This window comes from Rhamphochromis longiceps, linkage group LG16 (genome assembly GCF_057381845.1).
Source record: "Rhamphochromis longiceps isolate RC_006_pf linkage group LG16, R_longiceps_female_GT1.1, whole genome shotgun sequence".
NCBI lineage: Eukaryota > Metazoa > Chordata > Actinopteri > Cichliformes > Cichlidae > Rhamphochromis > Rhamphochromis longiceps.
This window is the reverse complement of record NC_140572.1, coordinates 11776023-11800373: the sequence shown is the minus strand read 5'-3', so window position 1 is coordinate 11800373 and position 24351 is coordinate 11776023. Positions and strand designations below refer to the sequence as shown.

At 39.9% G+C, this 24351-nt stretch overlaps 1 protein-coding gene and 1 non-coding gene across 2 annotated transcripts in view; both read left to right on the top strand.

Moving 5' to 3' along the window:
- The first annotated feature begins 2565 nt into the window (after positions 1-2565).
- LOC146650701 (SH3 domain-binding protein 4) overlaps positions 2566-24351 on the top strand; it is a 48727-nt gene continuing 26941 nt past the window's right edge. Inside the window, exon 1 of the mRNA XM_085383694.1 lies at positions 2566-2703. The gene's annotated coding sequence lies outside the window, so the exon portion shown is untranslated. The remainder of the gene's footprint in view (positions 2704-24351) is intronic.
- Positions 15787-15888, top strand: LOC146650702 (U6 spliceosomal RNA). The gene has a single exon (XR_014908056.1). It is a non-coding gene; the product is annotated as a U6 spliceosomal RNA (small nuclear RNA).

Below are 24351 nucleotides of genomic sequence, written 5' to 3'. Positions count from 1 at the left end.
TCTAATGTCAGTACAAATACAGCTGCTCTGTGACGGCCTCAGAGGTTGTCTAATAGAATAATGGGACCAACAACACCATGAAGTCTAAAGAACACACCAGACAGGTCAGGGATAAAGTTATTGAGTAATTCAAAGCAGGCTTAGGCTACAAAAAAGATTTCCCAAGGTGGGCGAATCTGTCCATGGGACAACTATTAGTCGTGCACTGCACAAAGTTGGCCTTTATGGAAGAGTGGCAACAAGAAAGCCATTGTTAACAGAAAACCATAAGAAGTCCCATTTGCAGTTTGCCACAAGCCATGTGGGGGACACAGCAAACATGTGGAAGAAGGTGCTCTGGTCAGATGAGACCAAAATGCAAAACGCTATGTGTGGCGGAAAACTAACACTGCACATCACTCTGAACACACCATCCCTACTGTCAAATATGGTGGTGGCAGCATCATGCTCTGGGGGTGCTTCTCTTCAGCAGGGACAGGGAAGCTGGTCAGAGTTCATGGGAAGATGGATGGAGCCAAATACGAGGCAATCTTGGAAGAAAACCTCTTGGAGTCTGCAAAAGACTTGAGACTGGGATGGAGGTTCACGTTCCAGCAGGACAACAACCCTAAACATAAAGCCAGGGCAACAATGGAGTAGTTTAAAACAAAACATATCCATGTGTTAGAATGACCCAGTCAAAGTCCAGATCTAAATCCAATCGAGAGTCTGTGGCAAGATCTGAAAACTGCAAAACAGCTCCAGCTCAGTCAGATTAGATGGACAGCGTTTGTGAACAGCAAAGAAGAATGGGCAAGGACTTCAGTCCCTAGATGTGCAAGGCTGGTAGAGACATATCCTAAAACACTGGCAGCTGTAATTGCAGCAAAAGGTGGTTCTACAAAGTATTGACTCAGGGGGCTGAATAATTACGCACACCCCACTTTGCAGTTATTTATTTGTAAAATAATTTTGGAATCATGTATGATTTTCGTTCCACTTCTCACGTGTGCACCACTTTGTGTTGGTCTTTCACGTGGAATTCCAATAAAATTGATTCATGTTTGTGGCTGTAATGTGACAAAATGTGGAAAAGTTCAAGGGGGCCGAATACTTTTGCAAGCCACTGTACTTTTGCTTTCAATACACAAATACTTGTTTGCTTTATTTATTATCAGATTGCATGTTACAATCTGGTTTAATACAGTCTATGTGTGGCTGACCAGAGGTGGCTGGACACACACTTAATTGAAAGAAAGTAAACAGGAAGTCAAAGCTCAAGAGTTATAATTCTTTTTTCGCCATATCGACTGTGTGAACGCCAAAACTAATCTGAATACTGTAACTAATAAGAGTATTGATACATTATCAGAAACTGTTGCATAAATTTGATTGTGCTGTCGTTAACGGCAATCTGTTTTGGTTTGTTTTGTTTTGGATGTTGCAGAGAAAGACAATACTGCAAAGAAGAGAGGCAAAGCTACGCAGAGAGACAGCAGAGATCACACCCAAGAGATGAAACTGAGGCACTTGTTGCCACAGTAGCAAAGCACATCAAACTAGGGAAAAAAGAAAAACAGTGTCTGCGATGTAAAAGAGAATGTTTGTGACCCAAACTGAGAGAAGTTGTCCCAAAAATCCTCAGTGCAACTTTGGATTTAATAGTGATCCTTCAACTCTAACTGGCTTAGAAGCTTTTGTGGTTGGAATCCACATCTAGAGATGCAGCTTTTCGTTTTTCATTTAGGATGTTTTTGGCAACAGCACTTTGTAAAAAACTGGCCAAACACTTAAGCAGAAAAAAATAAACACCTGTGTATAAATCAAACATTTTTTGTGGGCACAGTTTAAAATTCAGAACAGCAAGAAATCAAATTCAATGCTGTTGCTGAACAGTAATACTCTGAAATGTCACAGACAGAAGAGTATATTAGTCACAATGTGAATATCACACAATTCTTAGATATGCAAAATATTTCCTGGTCACGATGTATCATTGCAGCCATAATCAGACAAATGTTCTAGTGCATCAAACTACTCTTCCAGTCCTCTTCACACATTATATTTATCACCTCCATCTGAAAATGGGGGAAACCACAGATATTGTCAGTGAATAATAAAGAGGCAGGAATTTTTCCAGGTGATGAAGACACTGAGTATTTTTATGTGTTAAGTTTGGCTTAAGTCAGCTATAATAACCTAAAAGTCCTTTTAAAATATTCAAAGACAGACAACGTCATAGTTTGATGTAACAATACTAACTCCGAGTTAAAGACAGCATCAGTGACGCTAAAAGTAAGCAACAAGCATATAATATCAACACTACATATACATGAAGATAAAAGCATAAAGTGACACAACAACAGTCACAACAGTTTTTTAACAACAGTTAAAAAAGCACTTGGGCTTAGCCGTTTATTGACTCTAACACTGAATGCTGAATGTGGCTGTAGATGTCATTGTTGCTTCTTGCTGCTCTAGAAGAGTCATTTAAAGCAGCAACATCGTGACATCATGTCCTTATGGAAATGTCTCCCGGTGAGGCCCCTCCCTGTCCGGGTGACATCAGCCGGAGCTCGGCTGCTTTCCTCCAGGAGTCCTCGGTGTAACCGCACATACACATCCAGCGCTGCCACCGGGAGAGCTCGACGGAAAGGGCGCCTGCTCGGCTTTTCTAACCGCTTTTCTTCATGGGACAAAACAATATTAATACTCCCCTGCCAGGTAAGCTTCCATCTTTCTTTCGTCTTCGTTTGCCTCCGCGTCAGTTAGAAATGATTTTTAAGAGACAATTATGCTCTACCTGAGGGCGGCAGTTTAAAAGCAGCAACTTTTTCTTCTTCTTTTTTTATGAACCTCAGCGTGGAGAGTGGTGCTTACATTTGGGCTGTTAGGGGAGAAAACGGCACTTTCTAGCTGGGTTTTAATTCCAAAATGTTCTCACTTAAACAGTTACACGGCTTTATTTGGCTTGTTCTCCCCGTCTCGCTGTTTCCTATCTGTGAGTGCAACTCTATCATACCTGCCTAATAACTACAGTAACGGGTCTTTCCGCCGTTCATGTAGCGGTTCTTTTGCCTCGTTTGCGCTGCTAAAAGTCATGTGTGACTCGTCTTCAAGTGTAAATCCGTCTGAAACACAGCTAAAGCCTCGGTAAGCTGTAATAACTGTCGGATAGTGAGCTGTAGCAGTGTTACAACCTGATAGTCTCACTGTATGCTAATGTTTAGTTCCTAGCTCAAATAGGGCTGTGGGTGCGTGTACTGTGGGTGGTGGTGGTGGTGAGGGGGTCACACTGGTTTCCATGACAACACATTAACCACAACACTGATTGCGACTGAAGATTTGACACCAGCACCTCCACCACAATCATCATCCTCACAATAACTACAAGTTGCAGTTTTCTGGGTCAGAGCTTTCACACAATGCACACTGGGTCATCAGCCTTGCTCCTGCATTGGCGTCCCTGACCTCCAGGGCCCTACGTGCCCCATGTATCATTCCTCCACCTACTCACCACCTGGACCAGTAGATCAGAGCTTTACTGGCCCCCTTAATTTTCACTGGCCCAAGGGGAGAAAAATCCACCCCATCACTACAGAAAACATTTGACTGTAATGCAGTCCTAGCACTAGCCCCACTCTAGAGCTCCCATGGGTCATTAGAAACTCTTTTGTTTGTATAATTTTGTTGTATAAAATGTAAAAATGCTGCGTTTAAGAAAAGCTCATCACCAGTAGGATTCATTTTATTTATTTATTTAATTTTTAGAAAGAGGGGCAATACATATTAATGAACATTTTAACAAATGTAAATATGCCACATTATAGCCTTGGGCTAATTTCCATCTGCAGACCCTCTGGCAGGTTGGTGTTAAACACAAGTTAGTAAAAACATACAGAGACACTATTTACAGGTCATGTGACAAGGACAAAAACAGTGATCACATTATACTAGAACAAACAATGACAAGGAGAGTGGACGCATAGGACAGTATAGATAACAATAACGGAAACACATCAATTATATTGCACAAACCCCAGTATTGTACATGCCCTGACCATCGTGATATTGCGTTCACCCATTGCACTAACAGTTGTTTCCCTTTTTGTAATACACTAACTCTTTTTCCCTTCCAATATAAAACATGATTATTAAACATGATTACATGTTTGTGTGTCCCTCAGCCGCCCTTTTAAGTGACTCTTAAAGATGGGTAGACTTGTACTTTCCCTCACTGACAGTGGAAGACTATTCCAGAAGCTCACTCCCTGATATGACAGAGCATTCTGTGAAAAGGTGGTCCGCCTGAATGCCAGTTCACAATCACCTCTAACAGTGGCTCGAGTCAGTCGAGACCCGGCAACACTGCTAGACTTTTGTTTAATAAAATCACTCATTGGTGGAGGCGCCAGACCATGTATAACTTTGTATATTAGACAGGCAGATTTAAATAATTTGAAATTAGTAAAATTTAAAAACTTGTATTTTTCTAAAATTTGACAATGGTGATATGAAAAAGGTTTTTTATCTAATATTTTCAATGCTCTTTTGTAGCATTTGTACAGGTTTTAAAGCTATGGCAGTTTCTAGATACTTGCTCAATGTTGTCACCCTTTTGTTATCTGCATCTAGTGAAGCCAGTAGGTTCTAGGACACATACAGGCAAAATATGTCCTGTGCAAATCTCAGTCTGATGTCCAATGGAACAAAAATGAACAACCCACAAAAACATTAGGTGAAAAGCAGAGTTATGTTATCTGAATTCCAACAGAATTTAGATAACATAGTGCTGAATTCCCCACTTGTGTGTTTCATAAAGTACTTTATTTATACAGTAATGCAAGTCCATCCTGCAGTGGATCCTACACAAGTAAAAACAGTTTGACTGAAGTATTACAGCAGTAATAACAAAACAGAAAATAACTGGAGTTCATTCATATATGTACAGTATAAAGGATGGGTGTAGTTTCTGGGTATTAAAAGTAAAAACAATATGAAAGTGCCTTTTTAATTGCCAGCCGGGCCATGGGCTGTGGTTGTTTTAGTTCTCTATGCGTCTCTATGATGGACCTCAGCCCTGACTAGCGTAACCTCATTTTTTGTGGTCACCATTATTTCCGATCATCTTAAATAAAATGTGTCAACACTTGTTGAGCATCACTTCGAAGCTGTTTGGGAGTCATCTTGTTCTTTCAAAAATGCAGTTCGAATAAAATGCTTCTCGGGGAGTCCAAGGTTAGCTTAAGTTATTTAGCATCACAGGTGACTTTGTGATCATAACTGGTAGAATAATTGCTAACTTTACACATATTTTATGATCTCTTTGCTACATTGGGGCATTTGTTATCTGGAACCCAGCCCTTACCACCCCAGGTAAAAGTAGCCTAATCTTAATCTTGAGAAATATGTAAAGAATCTTGAGATAATTTAATATGCCAACAAAAACAGCATGCTAGCTTTTTCTGATCTCGAATCTGTATAGTATTAGTGAAAGACTGATCATCACTCACTCAAGACAGCTGAACAGACTTAATTGTCACAAAAATAAGAGATCTGTTTCTGACAGCTTAGACAATTACATGAAAAATAGATTCAGCGCTAAAAAATAAGCAACTACAGTTTACTAGCTCATACTTTAATAGTTAATAAAATAATTAAACTTTGGCAAATATGCATCCCAAAAGTCTCTGTAGAGAATTATTTTTGTTTTTGTCATTTTCTCCGTGTATACACAGTATATGAGAGCATATAAGGTGGCATGGTGTGTGATGTGTACATATATAAATGCACTGAGTGTGTAAATATTGAGCTCTCTGAGCTGATTATTTAAGCACACCTGGTGTGTAATGGGTTGATGTGGCACAGTGTGCTATTTACTTCTCTGTGCTGAGAGTCCGATCAGCTATTTACATTTCCAGAGTCACTTTGTCTGTGTGGTGTACTGGTGGTGGCTCCTTGACGTTCTTAACAAATGCCACTTTGTAGAATCACTCTCTTTTTTTTTTTTTGCATCTTTAGTGCTTTTCCCTTTTTGTCAATAGGAAGGCTGTTTTTTTTGTCAGTGAGTCATGTTTCAAATGAAATCAGATGATTCTTTTACTGGGTTGAAAAATCGCTCCAAATGAATTAACGCCCACTTTGGATTTAAATAACACTTCAGAGCAGTCTTTCTAATGTTCTTTTGTAATCACTTGTACGTCACGTCTCAAAGCGCAAATAGTGTTTTACTCTGAGTGTGATTTCCTTGTCATCTGTTGACATCATGAAAATATAGTCAAATTTCACTCACATCTCTATTGCTTTGAGCGTCATACCTGCTGATAAGTTGATATAAAAATAGAGCATGAAAAGATCAACAGATTAAAAGAAGTCCGCAGAATAGCTCTGTTACGAAAGCTTGTTTTCTTTTTTACATATTTGGTTAATCTGTGAGCTGCTGGTACATGGATTTTAAAGCCAGTTGCCTCCTGTCTCCTGCTGTAATGTTCTCTGTGTAAGGAAGGGAAGAGGGTAAGTTTATTTACAAGTAAGGTTACAAGTTATAGTTTTTACACAGCTGAATAAACGTCAAGCAGACAACTGATTATCAGAAGTGTGAGATGCTCGAGAATATACTCCAGTGTCCTGTTATATTTTAGATAGCAAGGAGTTTATTAAACCGAAACAATCTGCAAATTTCATTAAAATTTAATAAACTATCATCTAGAGCAGGGCGATATGGCCAAAAATATTTATCACGATATATATTTGAAAATTTGCGATAACGATATAACCGACGATATAATTGATGCGAGACAAAATACAACTCCACAACATTACTAGCGCAAAAAGACAACCTTCCATTTATTTTCACTTAAACAAGAAGCTGGTTTTTATGTACATTAAAGCTTTATAAAAATTTAACAGTGCAAATGCAAATTCCTTGCTGAAAGTTTAACCAAAAGGCATTTCCAGTAGAAATGGGCTGACATATCCTGAGCATAACCATGTATAATATCCACTGAAGTTAAAAAGAGGTGCTTTGCAACATTAAACTGCAGTGTGCAGTACGCATTTTTCGGACCATAAGGTGCACGGGATTATAAGGCACATTAAGCAAAACAAAGCAGTCAGATAAATCAAACTTTATTAAACTCATTCTTCTTGCTTCCTCCACTTCTGTACCATTGATTCATTAATGTTGAATTCTCTGGTAGCTGCTCTATTCCCATGTTGTTGCAGTATATTAATGACTAACCTCGTATTGTGGATGGATTATCTCAGTTGTTCTCCTGACTGAAGTTTGGTCCGTTTACAGTATCCTGCCATGCGATTGCATTTGTCTCTAACCATGAAGAACCTTCACGTTAACTTTTATAAGTGGAAAAGTGTATAGTGTTCGTCCTCCAGCTTCACTGTTTATGTTATGCTAACATAGCTGTGTCGCTAGCGATCACGTAGCACATCATTATATACCAGCTAGCCCAACTTCAGTAACCCTACAAACGTCACTGCTGTTTAGTTTCCTGTCTTCATTTATGTTGGAAGTGATAGCAGAGCTGTACGTTTGATTTTTTTCAGAAATCTCTCTGTCAGAACGTGCTATATCATGCTTAGGTAACTAGCGAAACTAGCGAGCTAACTTCCGCTAGCTTCCTGCTAACTTCTAACTCCGTTAAATGTAATAACTTTTGTTTTCATGGATGCCTGGAAGTTAAACTTTATAGTTACCCCTGGTAAAGCAGCAATGCTGATCGTTTTATTAAAGATGAAAGAATTTAGACAGTTTTTAACTCTAAGTGATGCTGCAGTGTTGTTTGACCTGAAGTATACGGAGTTTAGGACCCAGATTACTCCCAGATTTAAGAGCGTCTTAGTCCGACAAATATGACAATAACAACGGCCGCTTGCATGTTCTGCAAAAAAATGTGCTTTGTTGTGTATCTGACGGACAAACACCAAACCAGTTCCACATCGCTGAAGTTGCACCATTTTTACAAACCAATTCTGGTTCATCTGTTTCACTCAACAATTGGCCATGTGCGTATGAAAACAAAGGCACTGCGCATGCGCGCTTTACTCCCATTCTATCGCGATATTTCATTTTCCTATCGTTGCCTAACATTATACCGGTATTACCGTGAATGGTATAATATGGCCCAGCCCTACTATCATCTTGTCTTTATTTTTAGTTAGCACATACCTTAAACACTTAAAGCTGTAAGCTAATGATAGTTATATAAGAGCAGATGCTGCTGGTGCAATAAGCTGTACGTTTTACGTCCAATGGATGCATGATCTGATTAGTCGACTAATCGCAAAAGTAATCGGTGACTAGTCAACTATCAAAATAATCATTTGTGGCAGCCCTATTTACAAGTGCATTACATATTGCATTAAAACAAAAATTGCCCAAAAATATGAACTTTTTTTAGGACTGCTGTTAGTTTACGAGACAGTGTTCATTGGGGCAGATGGGTTCCCCTCCCTGAACTGGGATCTGCTGGAGGTTTCTTCCTGCTAAAAGGGTTTTTTTCTTCCCCACGGTCGCCAAAGTGGTTGCTCACAGTGGATTGTTTCATTGTTATGGGTTTCTCTGTATTATTGTAGGCTCTTTATGTTACAAAATAAAGTGCTTTGAGGCAGCTGTTGTTGTGATTTGGTGCTATATAAATAAAATTGAATTGAATTATTCAGACTGCTACAATGTTTGAAGTTTTCTTTTTTTTTTCTCCATAGTTAACAAGTACAATGAAAGCACAGAATCCAACAGCGTATCAGTCCATCTTTAAATAGTCACTGATTACACTGCCCTGTCTGTAACTTTCCACTCCAAGCATACCACTTTCCCCTTATACACATTTCTCAGAGCACAATATAAAACCTTTATAAATATATAAAGCCAAATGATCTTTGTTGCTTTGATGAGAATATCTACCATTTTACTGGGGACTATTTTGAGTGAGGGATTAATGCATCTTTGTGACAACACGATGGGGTATGTGTGATTAAGTCAGAATAACTACTCTGTGTGTGTGTGTGTTTATCGTAATTAATGAACTTGTCACCCAGTGCAACATTATGGCTCACTAATGTATTTTTAATAGTTTTTGGATGATAGTGGAGGTCTGTTACACAGAGAAATAAGATATGCATGCACAATATTTAAGTATAAAAAGAGACATTTAGAATATTACCAGAAGTTTGAGAGGTGGAAAACAAATCTATGAATTAAAAAGGACATTACTGAAAAACTAAATATTTCTGTAATGTATTTGAAGTGTGCGGCTTACGCAAAACTAAGTAAACAGCATCCTCTACAGCAGCTTCTGAATCCGAAGCGACCATACCACGTGTGTTATTATTTCATTCCAGGCTACCCTTCCTTGTCTCAGACATTTCTGTGAGCCACACTGCAGATACACCAACAGTCATATGGCTGATTGCAGTGTAAATTTGATTTGTGGTGCGTGACTGAGGTTGACGTGGCTCAATGTCGTTTTGTTTGTTCTGGACATTTCACCCGGAGCAAAACTTACTTCATCTTTCTGTCACTGGGAGGCCCGGTCTTGTGTTTCAGCTGGACTTGTACGGACTTCATTGTGTGAATGAATACATGTGATTCCAGATAAGCGTCACCCCCACCCCTCCCCTCCTTCCCTCTCCCCTCCAGGGGTGAACGTGCGTGTCCTGGTGTCGCTCTAGCTCAGTTCCAGCTGATTACAGCATGAGTTATGACAGCATGGGCACTGCTGCTGTTGGCATCAGACAGGCAGCTGGTCCTCACCTCCATCCCCCACCCAGCAGCACAGGGCCACCATCATCAGCTTTACTTGTCAGGGATTGAAGCCAGCCTTTATATCAGGGGTGAGTCATACTGGAGCTCGGTCTTTTCCTAACTACCTCCCCTCTTTTCACGCTCAGCATCAGCTGGCGCTTAGAGTGAGTGTTCCACTGCTGCACGAGAGTCATCGCCACCTGTTATCAAGAAGGAAACACAGTGTTTATCAGATTGATTTTCTTCAAGGTTTTTAAACCATGCTGTATGACAGTCTGTGTGAACATCAGTGTCCCTGCAATATTGTTTGGTATTCAGAACTGCAGCACATTAGAGGTGACTCCAAGGATGGCAGTGTCTGATGGTCAGACATTTGTGTTAGTTCTGAGAGGAGTGTGACATTTCTGACAGGAATTCAACAACATGTGAGGTACATGGCGAGTGTACAGAGATCTAAAACACCCTGTAAATCTGTTTAGATTACACAGTACTTTGTCTGATGAGATGCTAATTGGGCCTCATTAGAGTGACAAACTCTGTGTGGCTTGTTGATTTTCTAGCCTTCCTGAGTGGTTATTAAGACTGTAAAAGTTTTGGAAACTGTTCTTTTTTGTAGGAGATAACATGAACAAATGTTTTTCACAATAAACATTTGCTGTTGGCTTAATGGGACTTCACACAAGAATTGACTAGCAGCGATTTAGTGACCAGAGACCTATGGCCCTATGGCAGAGCTTCCCTGGTATGTCCTCTTTTCTTCCCGATATACACTTGCAGACCTGCAGGGACACGTGAGGTGGGCTAGATGGTCAGAAACGCCTCATAATGAGGGCACGCCACTGTCCCTCATCATGACCACATATTGTTTTCATTTGTATGTGTATATATTGTATTTACACATATATACAGCAAAAAAGCTCCATGGCGGAGTTTGGAGTCTGACTGTTTGAGGCTGTGGACAGGTGTCTTTTATACAGATGATGAGTTCAAACAGGTGCCATTCATACAGGTAACGAGTGGGGGACAGAAAAGCTTCTTACAGAAGACGTTACAGGTCTGTGAGAGCCAGAGATTTTCCTTGTTTGAGGTGACCAAATACTTATTTTCCACCCTGATTTACGAATAAATTCTTTACAAATCCTACCATGTGGATTCATGGATTTTTTTTTCACATTCTGTCTCTCACAGTTGAAGTGTACCTCTGGTGCAAATTACTGACCTCTGTCATCATTTTAAGTGGGGGAACTTGCACAATCGGTGGCTGACTAAATACTTTTTTGCCCCACTGTATCTTTTAATATCAAATGACCATATATACATTTAGTATTTATACTGTTTGTATTTATAGTACAAATACTGTAAAAAAAATAGAAATTACCATACAGTATTTGCAATATTTTGGTTGAATTCCTTTTTAGTTAAAGGAAATTCTAATAGCCACCCATTTTGCAGTTTACAAGTGGACCCTGCTACAGCTAAGCAGCACTTTTTATTTAACATGCACTTTTACAACTATTTTTAAGCTACATCCATAACATTAGTAATTGTATTACCTTAGCCTGCTGTTTTACACAGTCTGGCCAGTTAACAGAGTTAGAAAATAGCAAGTTTCCTTGTCATTGTTTTCTAGCTGAAATTCTTAAAGTATCACCTCTCCAGGGACCATGGAATAAGTGGGAAATCTACACTTTAGCTCCATCATAACCACAACCCCCTATGAAACCCTACAACACAACCTACAGTGTAGAATGTAACTGTCGCAGCCTGCTAGTATTGTGATCGATCTGTTCAGTTCATCAATTAATACTGTGAGTGGGAAACATGACCAAACTAATAAACGATCATGGTGGACTGAAGGACTGTTTGACGTGTCCATCAGTGTGATTTTTAGGATGTGTAATATAGATTCAAGCTTCACAGCTTACATATCATTGGCTTCAGTCTGTGGACTTGTTAAAGAAAGCAAAAGGGAATGAAGTGTGTGTGTGTGGGGGTGTGTGTTGGGGCTAGGGTATATGGGTTTGTGTCTTTGTGTGTGCTGCCATTGTATTCAGGATCGTGACAAGACTGGTAACACTGAAAACAGCCCAGTGAATTTGCTGGTAAAGGCAGAGAGTGACAGTTAAAGCGTGATCTCTAACCTCGTCTTTGTCGTCAGAAGAATACATTTTCCTCTTTTTCTCCCTCCTCCTTCACTAGAATAGTGCATGATTTCATTTGAAGCTTGGCATTCCTCGCATTCCTCCATACTTTTCTTTCCTGCAGCTCCATTCCACCTTGGTGTGTTTATATAGTGAAGTGAAAGACTGGATGATAGAGGCATCTGCTGCAGCAGTGACACATCACACAGAATACTTTCGTGGTGTCAGAAGAAAACTGAACTGGTATCTACAACTAATCTTTATCCGTAAATATGTGCTTAAGAGAATGCACCCGGGACTGCCAGAGACAGAGGAGTTTGGAGTCAAAATATTCAAACATGCACGGTTTATTGCCCCTGGTCATCATCGCAGTACTCTAAGGAAAGTCTGTGAGCCAGCACAATCAGGCAATCAGGAGTTCTGGCTTGGAGAGTTCTGTTAGTCAAAAAACAGAAATAACAAATAGAGTTCATAAAACAAGAGTAATGACGGTATGAGACACCTAACTCAGTGCAGGCTCAATGAGTTGAGCAGATTCCTTCTTTGGTTTTTAGGTGATAGCTAAAACTGTTTCCAGACAAACGCTTTACTGCAGTTTGTCTGTTAATCAGCAAGATTGAAAGAAAACTACCAGGCTGAATTTCTTTCAACCTGGTGGAGTGGTGGAGCATCGGCAAGATGAGAAGTCTGAACCAGGGATGGTTCTAAAGTCTGAGTGCTGATTAGATCATTAAGCCGTTGGTTAACAGGAAATCCATTGACAGCTATTTATTTACTAGTAATTTGGTCATCTTCCTGGTTCCAGGAATTGCGTATACAAATTTAAACTAAAACAAGTGAATGTCAGGTATTTCCATTTCCGTTTCCATTTCTGCTCCACCTGAAAATCCGTAGGCAAATTAGATACCAGCAATTTTCACATCAGGAGCCAGAATTATCATGGTTTTTCCTCTGTGGTGTCTGATGCCTTTGAATAATGAATAAAACAAAAGCAGACTGTTTACTCTTGGCTTGTGCAGTATCTGCTAATGAACATTACTGCAATGGAACATAACTTATTTCCTCTTTTCAATGCTTTAACTTCACCCCTTCTTTTTCCTTGTTGCTCATGCTTTCCTTTTTCTCCTTTTCAGCATACATTAATTTTTTTGTATAACTATTGCTATAGATAGCAGTACGGCTGTTCGATACAACAATATATATTGGATGACGATATGAAAAAAGTCTTATTACTTCATATTATGCTATCGTTTGTTTCGTGGTGTTGTAAAATAAACTGTTTCTGGCAATATTTTTTCATCGTTTTGATGGTCACTGTAGAATTCCTTAAAGTTCTCTCTTTCTCTTATTTTATATAACCACACTACGGACTGACAAGCCATATGATGCAGCTTTCACACATTCACACATGTTTTTATGCATTGTTGTTAGCAGCAGCGACGATAAAACCATCGTGTGGCTCCACCGTCCACTTGTTTATTTTCCACATAAATCTTTCACAATAAAGCTGAAGAGCCTGTTGAGATTTTTCAAAATAAACGGAATCACGTGAAATAGTATGCAGAGTGTTTACGGATGAGACGCTAAAAAGAGCCGTCAGGTGCTAAAAAATAAACCTTAGAACAGGCTTTTCCCCACAGCACGGCATGTAATAAATACTCACAAAGAAATTTGCGGCCATTTCAACTTATGTAACACTCGACTCTAGGTACACAACGCCCAGCTTAAAACACTTCACGCAAGTTGAGTTGCCTGAGATTCACAGAATTTACCGAAAATGTAAAATTTTTGTGATATATATCGTTGTGGGGAAATGTCTTATATCGGGATATTAGATTTTGGTCATATCGCACAGCCCTATATATAGGAATGGGTATCATTTAGGCTTTATCCATTACCGGAGCGAAGCCGGTACTTTTGAAATGGTGCTCGAACCGGTGCTTAAAGAATGGAAAACACAAACTTTGTCCAAAAACCTCTCATGTTCAGCTGTTTTTTTGTAAAAAGATAACAATGTTAGCCTTTTCTGTAGCTATAGGGCATATAAGGTATCACTCCTGGCTGGAAGCAGTGCTTAAACAATGGAATAAACACAAACCTCTCATATTTAGCTGTTTTCCACTTTTCCTTTGGTTGTTTTAGCCTTTTTGGCCAGGGTGAAGGGAGTATCTGCCATCAAACAAGAAGACAGCCGCATGTAGCTATGATGATGTTTGCTAGTTCACCTTACCTGCATTAATGTAATAACGTGGTTAGCCTACTCAACGTAAATTACACAGGGACGACATTAAGCTACTCACCCAAAGAAGAACGGCTGCTGCTGCCATCATCATCCGTCATCATTTCTGCTACACTGGCAGGGCTAGGGGCCAGGACTCTCCTCTTCGGGTTCTTGGGGGATGTTGCTAACTCCGGGTCCGATAACAGGCACCACACCCGCAGTAGATGTGCTCGGTGTGAGGTCTTGCAGCAAGCTATCAAATACGGTGCATTTCTCAGCTTTTTTAAAAACGCTATGCGTTGCCAGGTGTTTCATCAGAATCGAGGTGTTACCTCCTTTGCACAGTATCAGCTTAAAGCACTTGTTGCAGGCTGCTGAGTTGGCATCTTTTGCTGTGAAGTACAGCCAGACTTTTGACCACTTCGCCTTGGGCATTTTTAATCTGTAGCTCTGCTCTAAAAGAACGTACGTACCTGGGACCGCCTACTATCTTTGGAAAGGTAAAATGATTGGCTAGAATCCAAAGTGTACGACATCTCAGGAAAAAAAAAAGCACCAAAATAAAGCACCGAAATGTACGCTGCTTTTCGGTCTGGTTACTACTGTTTATGTCAGAACCCATCCCTACCTATATAGCAGCACTTTGTCCTAATTTCAATAGCACAGAGCACTGCTTACACTAGTGTTATTACTGTATCTTTAAGCAGATTTCTTGGTGTGATGTAAATTCTAGTGGTCATTGTTACACCCCGGCCTAGGCAACCGGCGTGCAACGTATGAAAATAAAAATAAGAAAAAAAACACATGAGAAAAAAACTAAAGCTCTCCACCAAAATCCCAAAACGAAGGTGTCTCAAACGAAAATATTAACAAACCCATTCACAGCTATTTACAACAGACTATTTATTTACAACAAAACACCAAACTATTTACAACACGGGGGAGATCACGACCATGACCAACTGACACACAGGGCTTAAATACATAGAAGGAGCAATCAGGGAATGGACCACAGGAGGGAAACACAGCTGGGGCAAATTAGACCTGACGAGACAAGGAAACGTAAACTGAACACTCTAAGATAACAACAGACCTTCAAAGTAAAACAGGAAACACATGACAGTCACGCAAAAACAAAACACTGACAACACCGAAACGTAACAGTCATTTACTTTTTTACTACTATACTGAAAGGTACCAATGCAACGGTGACACATAATGGACTAAAAAGTTGTACATGAACAAACATCTGTCCTAGGTGTCCACACCTATCTGGATGTTTTCTCTTGCTTTGGGCCTTCCCATGTCAGCAACTTTTGCCTGTCATTGAGGTGTAAAATGTTAATTGCACAGGTCGCCAATCATTAGAGAAAAAAGTTTTTGTAACAACTGTCCTTTTTTTACTTGTTTCTATTTTCTATTTAGCATTACTCTTTCATTCATTTGACAACTGCATTTGTTTTCATTCAGAGTGAATTTAATCCTGTTTTAATTGTTGATGGTTGGTTGCCTGGACATTTTATCACCTTGTGGCTACTATCTATTGCCACTTGTGAACAATGTCGCACATATTTTTCTTTTTCTTTTTTCTCTTCTTCAGAGAGTATGGAAATTATAACATATCTACAAAGAACTGTACTTGAGTAAAACTGTGTTAAAAATAAGGACAAAAAATAAGGACACATGTTACTTCTGTAGCACGTGTCCTTATTCGTACGATACAGAGAAGATTAGCATGGTCCCTGCGCAAGGATGACACGCAAATTTGTGAAGCGTTCCTCTTTTTTTTTTTTTGGGCAGGGATAGCTCAGTAGGTAGCATGGTGGCCCCATGATGGGAAGGTCGGGGGTCCGAATCCACTGAATGGCTACTCTGAGGTAGAGCAGGGCAATATGACCAAAAATATTTATTACGATATACATTTGAAAATTTGCGACAATGATATAACTGACGATATAATTGACACTAGACAAAATACTTTACAACTCCACAACTTTATTAGTGCAAAAAAACCCATCAATGTATTTTCACTTAAACAAGAAGCTGTTTTTTTATGTGCATTAAAGTTATATAAAAATGTAACAGTGTAAATTCTTTGCTGACAGTTTAACCAAAAGGCATTTCCAGTGGAAACTGGCCGACATATCCTCAGCATAACCATGTGTAATATCCACAAAACTTAAAAAAAGGTTATACACACACAATACGTTAATATTATGTTGAAGCACAGTACGTATCACTCCACGAGGCTCCTGCCTACGATAGCTGTAATGCTCCGACAATCCATCAAGCGGTGTGGCTTCGTAGCTTAGCAAAGTTGTACTAAAACATTGGACAGATTTTCGAGCGCCGTGTTCCACATAAAATCGTTTCGAGGTCAGTAAACACAACCAGAATTCATATATAAGGCACACGGGATTATAAGGGGCGCTCTACCAAAAATTGTGCTTTGTTGTGTATCTGACGGACGAAAGCTAAACCAGTTCCACACCACTGAAGTTGCAGCATTTTTACAAACCAATTCTGGTTCATCCGTTTCATTCAACGATCCGCTTTCGCCCTTCTCATTCTGATTTGCCGCCATGTGCTTATGTAAACAAAGGCACTGCGCATGCGCATTTTACCCATATTCTATTGCGATATTTCATTTTCCTTTCATTGCCCAAAATTACTCCGGTATTACCGTGAACGGTATGATATAGCCCAGCCCTACTCTGAGGTACCCCTGAGCAAGGTACCGTCCCTAAACACTGCTCCCCGGGTGCCTGATTAGTGGCTGCCCACTGCTTAACTGAGTTAATGGGTTAAATGCAGAGAGAGTAATTTCCCCATGGGGATCAATAAAGTATTATTATTATTATTATTTTCCCTTTTCTGTTAAAGAAATGTTTTTAACCACTCACCATTCAACATTCGACTCAATGGACAACGCTTCTTAGCTTCTGTGTTGATTGAGAGCTACACAGTGTTTATTTCAGCTGGAACCAAGATGCCCTTTCTTTTGTCTTGGGATTAATGAGCATCTCCCACTGGTTCTGGTTTTGTATGCTCACTTTTCTGGAGACTTTTCTGGAGAAAATCTCAGAGAAACAAACTCAGCGATTTCTTTGCCTCCTGTTTTGATGAGTCATGCATGCCTTCAAATGCCAGCATAAATGGGCTATAGTGATGTCATGAGTATCTCGAGACACAACCAATGCAATCGCCACAAATTAGGGTTGAGTTGTTGTTTGACTCTCTGCTTTTTATTGTTGTGTGTGTATGATGTCCCATGGTGGCAAACACTGGTGTTAACTCCATACCAGAGCATCCCATGTCCTCCACTATATTTATCGCTTTTCAGCCCCCCCCCCCCCCCCCCCCTTTTTTTTTGCAATTGTTTTCCAGTACCTAGTTTGAATATTTTTAAGGTGTAGTTGTGACAGCGAAGCATGACTCTCCAAATGCACAGAAACAGGTCTCCCTGACAGTTGTGTATACCCTGCGCCAGAGCTCTGCCTCGCTGCGGGACATGAAATACCGGAACTTTGTTTCCGCACACTCAAGGCCTCGGCAGTGTTGACTCAGTATGAGAGTGTTTGTGTTCTTGCATCTCTCGCAGGGCTGCTGCCTGCAAACACAGCAGCTGGGTTTCTCTCATTATCTCATGAATTCACAAGTTAATTCAAGGTCTGAGAGCTTGTTTAACAGCCAGCGCTCGTCAGCTGCCTCATCCTCCCTTGCTGGAGACACACTCAGATGGCTGTGCGTGTTAGTGGGTTTAAATGTGACGCAATGGTGGAGTCACTGTTGTTTCTGTTCAGTCCGTCTTTAGTCAGAAAGTAACTTATACAAGAATGTTTTGTTAACATTTCGAAATAAGAAAAAGCTTTGTGTTAGGAAAACCATAATATGATGCCCTTTTTTCTGCCATCTTCTTTGTTGGTGTGTCCTGAGGATCTATGATTGCAAGTGAGCAGATGCTATCAATGTATTGAAGGCGGCTCTTTGAAGGAAATGCAACAGGCAGGGAGAGTAAGCAGAGATCTGGCCGCCTCTCATCACAAAGGCATTTCCTCCTCAGCCACTTCCTGCTAAGGAGCAGTCGCCCTTAAAATCACAGCAGAGGCCCAGGCTACGCTGACGGTCAATATGAGGCCTGTCATTTGGTCATCGGGCTCCTTTTATTGCTGTGAGGAAAACATCTTTAACCTTGTACAGTAGGTGGTTTTATAGCCCAAAGCATCATTAGTGGCTATCCACTGCAGTCCTGTTCTTTACAAATGGTGTACTCTCCTTTTTAAAGTAACAGCATAAAAGGAAAAAAAATGATGAGCAAGCAGGAAGGCAGGGTCTGTTTCAAGCCACAATCTGTGATCCAAGTATATTCAAAATGCTAAATCCAATCTCACTGTTAGTAACAGCAAAACCGGATTTGATTTGTTTTATGAAGCTGGAATTAAAGAGTCACAGAGTAGTACACAATACAGACATTTCACCAGTCCAATGGGACATTTCATCTGTAATATGAATTGATTGGTAACTGTTCAAATCCACCCAAAAACGTGGGGCCAGAAAAATAATTTCCTACGGTTTTGTACTTGAAAAATAAAATAAATGTGTCATTAATGTAAAATCACAATCTGTCATAAGTTTAATTTATTAGCAGGCTTTGTGCCCAAGGCGAAGTCGTGTTTAATTAGCTCACCGTGCACAGGCTGGTGTTGGGATTTTAAAACCCAACACAGAAGATCCTGTTACCAGTGGTACTTGTAAATATGTGCACCCAGACGTTCTGAAATATTCATATTTTGTGACAGTAAACATCAAAGCAATAATCAGCCCTGTCTCTTTAGCCTTGGTTCTGCTTAACATTTAGTGCTAATTAACAAACATCAGCCTACTTAAGGTTGAGTCCACTCATAAAGTCACTCACGCACTTGTTGTCATGGTTTTGAAGCAGATATGTTGTTGATAGTGAACGTGAAGGTGCCTTTGGAACCAACTTATATGTTTCCAAGTAAAACAGGCAGTGTTGGAGTTGATATTAGTTAATGTACCTGTCCTCTTATCCAGTGGTTGATTCGTCTGTTATCATTAACACTTGCTGCATTTCTTTGTCATTTCTGACAGCTCTACTAATCTAGGAAACTAATTTAAAATTACACACGCATAATTAGCATACTGGCATGGTCATTTATAAAGGCAAACTGTACAGGATTGAAATTAGTTTATGTTGCAGTACAGACGCTTGCTTAACAGCATATGATAACTCCACCCCAACTGCTGTGCAGGAAATGGATGCTGACACTAAAAAAGTAGTTGTGTTGTTTTTTTTTTATAGGTTTAATAACATTTCTGTATGCTACAAATGTCATATGGACATTAAAGTTAGAGAGTCTGGGAAAAACAAAACATTTCATAACTAAGAGTCACAGGGAGAGCACATTATTTCTAAACTGTGGGTTTTATCTATAATGAAGATGCCCACTGTGCCTTATAAGCTGTTCAAAGGCTCTTTGTGATTTCCCTGTGAATCTGTAATAAAAACCAGTTGGCACCAGCATTTTCCTGAGGGACATCCACCCTACAGGAAGTGAACGGCTGAATAAAAGGAGTGGCACGGTTGACAGCTTTGCAGAGCACTTCCTCTGCAGGGACCGTGAAGGAAAGGCTGAGTGACTTGACTTTTTCTTCAAGCTGAGATGTTCTCCCACGGCCGCTGCAGTGAACTGAAGTGTGGAAATCGGCTTAAGGCGCCTCAGCAGGGTCAACTATCTGCCGTTCCTGCTGCCTGCCTAAATTGACCACCTCACTGCCCTGACAGGAAATGAGAGCAGAGGTTGGAGAATGACGGATGTGATTATTATTCTATATTCATGGCCTTGGTTTGCATCGGAAGAAATCGTCTCACGCTGCAACGCAGTTAACACTTCCTTCTCCCACTCCCCCTTCTCCCACTCCCCCTTCTCCTCCTCTTAGCCCTCCTTCTGCAGACAGTTTAAAAGACAGAGCAGCAGACAGCCTGAGGGCGGCTGGGCTTTAACTGGGCTGACAGTGGATCAGTACCATTAAACAAGTACGCAGAGAAAGACAGCAAAACAAAAGATATGACCAAATTATCTCTCCTCGCTGCCTGCAGTACAGTCCACTACACCAGAGTTTATTGGACGATTTTGAACCTGTTAAATGGGATGTGTAAATAATTTAGAGTTTATTGCTTGTTGCTCTGTAAAGATGTATTTTAAGGATGTACATTTTAAAGCTAGAAGCTAAACAGTAGTTAAAGGCGACAAGAAGTCTCTTTTTGGACATTTACACTGGGGGAAATAATTAGTTGATCCCTTGCTGAGTTTGTAAGTCTGCTCACTTTCAAAGAAACGAATAGTCTCTTATTTTTATGGTAGCTTCATATGGTAGCTCGGAAATATATTTTGGGTCATTGTCATACTGGAAGATCCCCCAATGACCTATCTTAAGTGTTCTAGCAGAATGAAGGAGGTTCTTCAACTCCAAACTGGAGTTGCTACTAAAGTTTCATTGTATTCCTGATAAACCTTTCTTTTGGTCATTTGGTCTGTGCAATCACAATTTCTTAAATTCCAAAAAGCTAGAGTTTTTTTAAACCCTTGCAGGGTCCTTCTGTGTGTGGAGTATGGGTTTTTAGCATGTTTTTTCTCAGGGAGCTCCGGTTTCTTTCACCTTTAAAAACATGGTAAGTTAATGCTGTCTGTCTTGTCCCAGGACACAATCTGAAGTTCATGTCAGGAGTTTAAACTTTTCAGGTAAATGAAAGTTAAAAAAGGTTCCAGAAATTAGAAAATACATTGAAAACTGAATATTCTCACATGTATTTCATAGATGATGTAATACTTGCTGTAACTTTAGACAATAATAGAAAATGTATTTTTAAATGTCAATTAGATGAACAAAGCTGCCAAATTTGTTGAAAGTCAAGAACAGCCTGAGACTGTATACCCCCACCAAGGCTGGAAATAACCTCCACTCTAAGCATGAATTAGTCCCTGGATCCAGATACTCTTGATATTTTCTTGGAAACTGTCTCCCACTTTTTCCTATTTCGGATCTACTAACTCTATTAGCTTGCACTCATGCAGCTTTCTGCTCATATACTGTACATCTTCATCAAGTCTTTATTTGCTCAAGAGTTTCTGTCCACACACTTGGTTTGTGTGCATTACTCTTTTCAGAGAGCCTTATTTAGCTGAACTGCCTCCACAGTCAGGCTTTAGGTCTTTACATAAAATTCTTCACAATCGATGAAAATAAAAGACTGTTACTGTGTGTTCTCTGGTCACTTGTTCTGCATTCATCTGAGTTTGTTCTACTGTGGCTTAGAGGAGAATACCAGCCACAGCTTTCCTTTTTGACACAATCCTCCCAATGACAAACATGAAATTGTGTGAAACTGTTATGGAAGTCAGTTAAAGCAGTTACACTTTGCAGAAATGTTATTAGAAAAAGTCTGGAGGGAGAGTTTTTGACATGTTGTTAGCAAAGAAGCTGTCTGAGCCTCATTATGGCCTCTCCAAGCGCCTTATTACCAGGCAGCATGTTGTGATTTGCATGAATAGAGTCTTCTTGTTGCGCTTTCTCAGATATACATGCCAGAAGGACCTCGCCCACCATTGTTTTACAGTGTTAAACAGTGCAGGGTGGTCCGGCTGAGGTTTGGATAGCTGCTGCTGCAGACCACCCAAAGTTTACATCTGACCTCACCTCACCCAGGTCTTCCCACTCATTTCAGATGAGATCCAGACAATATGCCATTGAGCAGAACATACTAACATTGGTTTTGAGTTAATAGTGAGAAAACTGTCTTTAGGGCTGGACTAATGTGGATTATAGTGATATTTTTGGATTAAAGCTAATTTTTTTCTTCATGAACCTGTTTGTGCAGCGGTTTATATTCAGAAAGGAGCTTTAAGGATGGCTGGAAATCCAATAGGACATTAGATAAAACAATAAATGGGGACACAAGTTAAAAAAATAATCAAATTAATGGTCAAAAACATGAAGCTGTACTAAAAGAGTGGATTTAAAATATGTATAAAGCTGTCACTACACTCTACTCCTCTCAGAGCCTCATCAGGCTGTTTCAGCAGCTCAGAGCTGCCAAGCAAAAATGTGCCCCACCAGAGGATTTTGGCCTGAACGTTGGAAAACCTAAAAACGGCTCGTGCAGATGACCCAAGGGACCCACTCGCTTCATCCAGCAAAAAACTCAGACATGGACTATATTTTGGCACATGAGCATGTAGTCTTGTGTAAAGTCATAAGAGGCATTCTTATAGCCGATACAATTACAACCAGTGCTACAGCTTTAATATTGGTGTAATGTACATGAGTAATCATCTTAATTAAAATTGCCTCAGAGCTGTTATTTTGGCCACTTGTGGGCAGCAGAAGTGAATTATGATAGCAATATTATATCACTTTTACTGGTGGCAAAAATGCTCATGAATGGGAATCTGATACTCACTTCATTTGGTTACCTCCAATACCAGAGAAAATACTGAAGTGTTTAGCTGGTCTACTGGCAGTTCACCTGAAAAATGTCTTTTAAAAAATTCTGGCCAGCAGAGGCCAAAAATGAATGTGCTAGACCTGCGTAAGGCTCCATTCACACAATTCTAGAGACTGGCTGGCGTGTACCTGGTAGGGTCGTAAGTATTCCTCAACTGCTTGCTGGCAGTTGCCGTGAAATCAGTTGTTAAGTTCCAGTCACACAGCACTAGAAACTAGTCAATCCCCCAGTAACTACCATTCATTAGTGAAAAATGTGTATTCCTCGGTAAATGTTTGTGGGATGTTGCTTGCTGTCACTTGGTGAAGTGGTCACCAGTAGGGCTGCAGCAGTTCGTTGCCAATATCGATGATGTCGACTATGAAAATTAGTCGACGTGAAATTTTACTGGCGACACGTCATATACTATTACCACGTAAATGTATTAGTATATAGTAGTTAATATTTTTTTTTCTGATGATCCTATTGAGTATTGTTAAAAACACATTTGATTATTTTCACATTCATATGTTTCCTAAGTCATTAATTTAATTTGCTGTGAGACGAGACAACAGGGTGATATTCACAGGTGGGCAGACCTGAACATGTGAGGCACTGGAGCCTAGAACAGGAGGTTTGCCCGCAGGATGAGAGTTATTGAAATGATCGTTGACTAATTGACTAATTGAAGAAAAATTGGCAGATTAGTCAACTACCAAAATAATCTTTAGTTGGAGGCCATTTCTTTAGATGGAAGATATCTCCAAACACTCCATTTCGTGCTGTGCCTCTCTGAATCATGAAGTGAACATGCATGTATAAGCTGCAGTACCAGCAGGGGAGATCATATATTTAAAGCCAAGAAGCTCCTAGCGACCAAAGATAGTATGAAGTACAATCCTTCTATGCTAGTAACGATTAAGCTAGGCGGCTAATATGTATTTATATGTAAATGTGTTAATAATGTCTGTTTAAGCGCTTTCCCTTGATAATTTTCATTTTGGTTTGAAATGAAATATTTCCCTCTGCTGTTACTGAGCTTACTCAGCTTCTGCATGCGTGACTGTGTTATAAATAGGCACAGTGGACTGATGTATCTATTATATGCTTGACCTTAATACTGGTTTGAACAGAGACCGTTCATTAAAAGTTGCACATTTAAAATGTATCTGCTGCACCAGTGAAGTGTCTCTGTTTCTAGTATGTGTCACACTTTTTCGAGTTTCACTTAGGTTAGGTATGTAGCGAGTGTTTGCAAACAAGTCAATATCTTCCATGCAGTCTGCTAGTGACTTAAACAATCTCAGGGAGGGTTTTGGTGCAGCATTTTAATTCTGATTGTGACTCAGCGATGACCAACAGCTTCTAGCAACCACTCACCAACTGGTTGGAGAATGCACATTTTTTCCAGAGACTGCTAGGGAGTTTCCAACCATTGTAAATGAGGCCCAAGCTAACAAAGAATATAACATTTGTGGGCCAGACAACTAAAAGAGGCTAAAAATTCTAGTTAAAAAAAAGAAAAGTTAAAAAATCTATCCTAAATTAACTTACAGTCAGTAGATATGCTTACCTGTATTTGCAGCTCTATATGCACATAATTTCCATGTACAACCTTCCCACAGCAAACTGGCCATATTCTTTGACAAGTAATTTATCTTGTTGAAAACACTAACTAAACAGTCGCCCCACAAGAACGTGTCAGTGTTTAAACTAAAGACAATAAAGTAATTTTTATGACAGT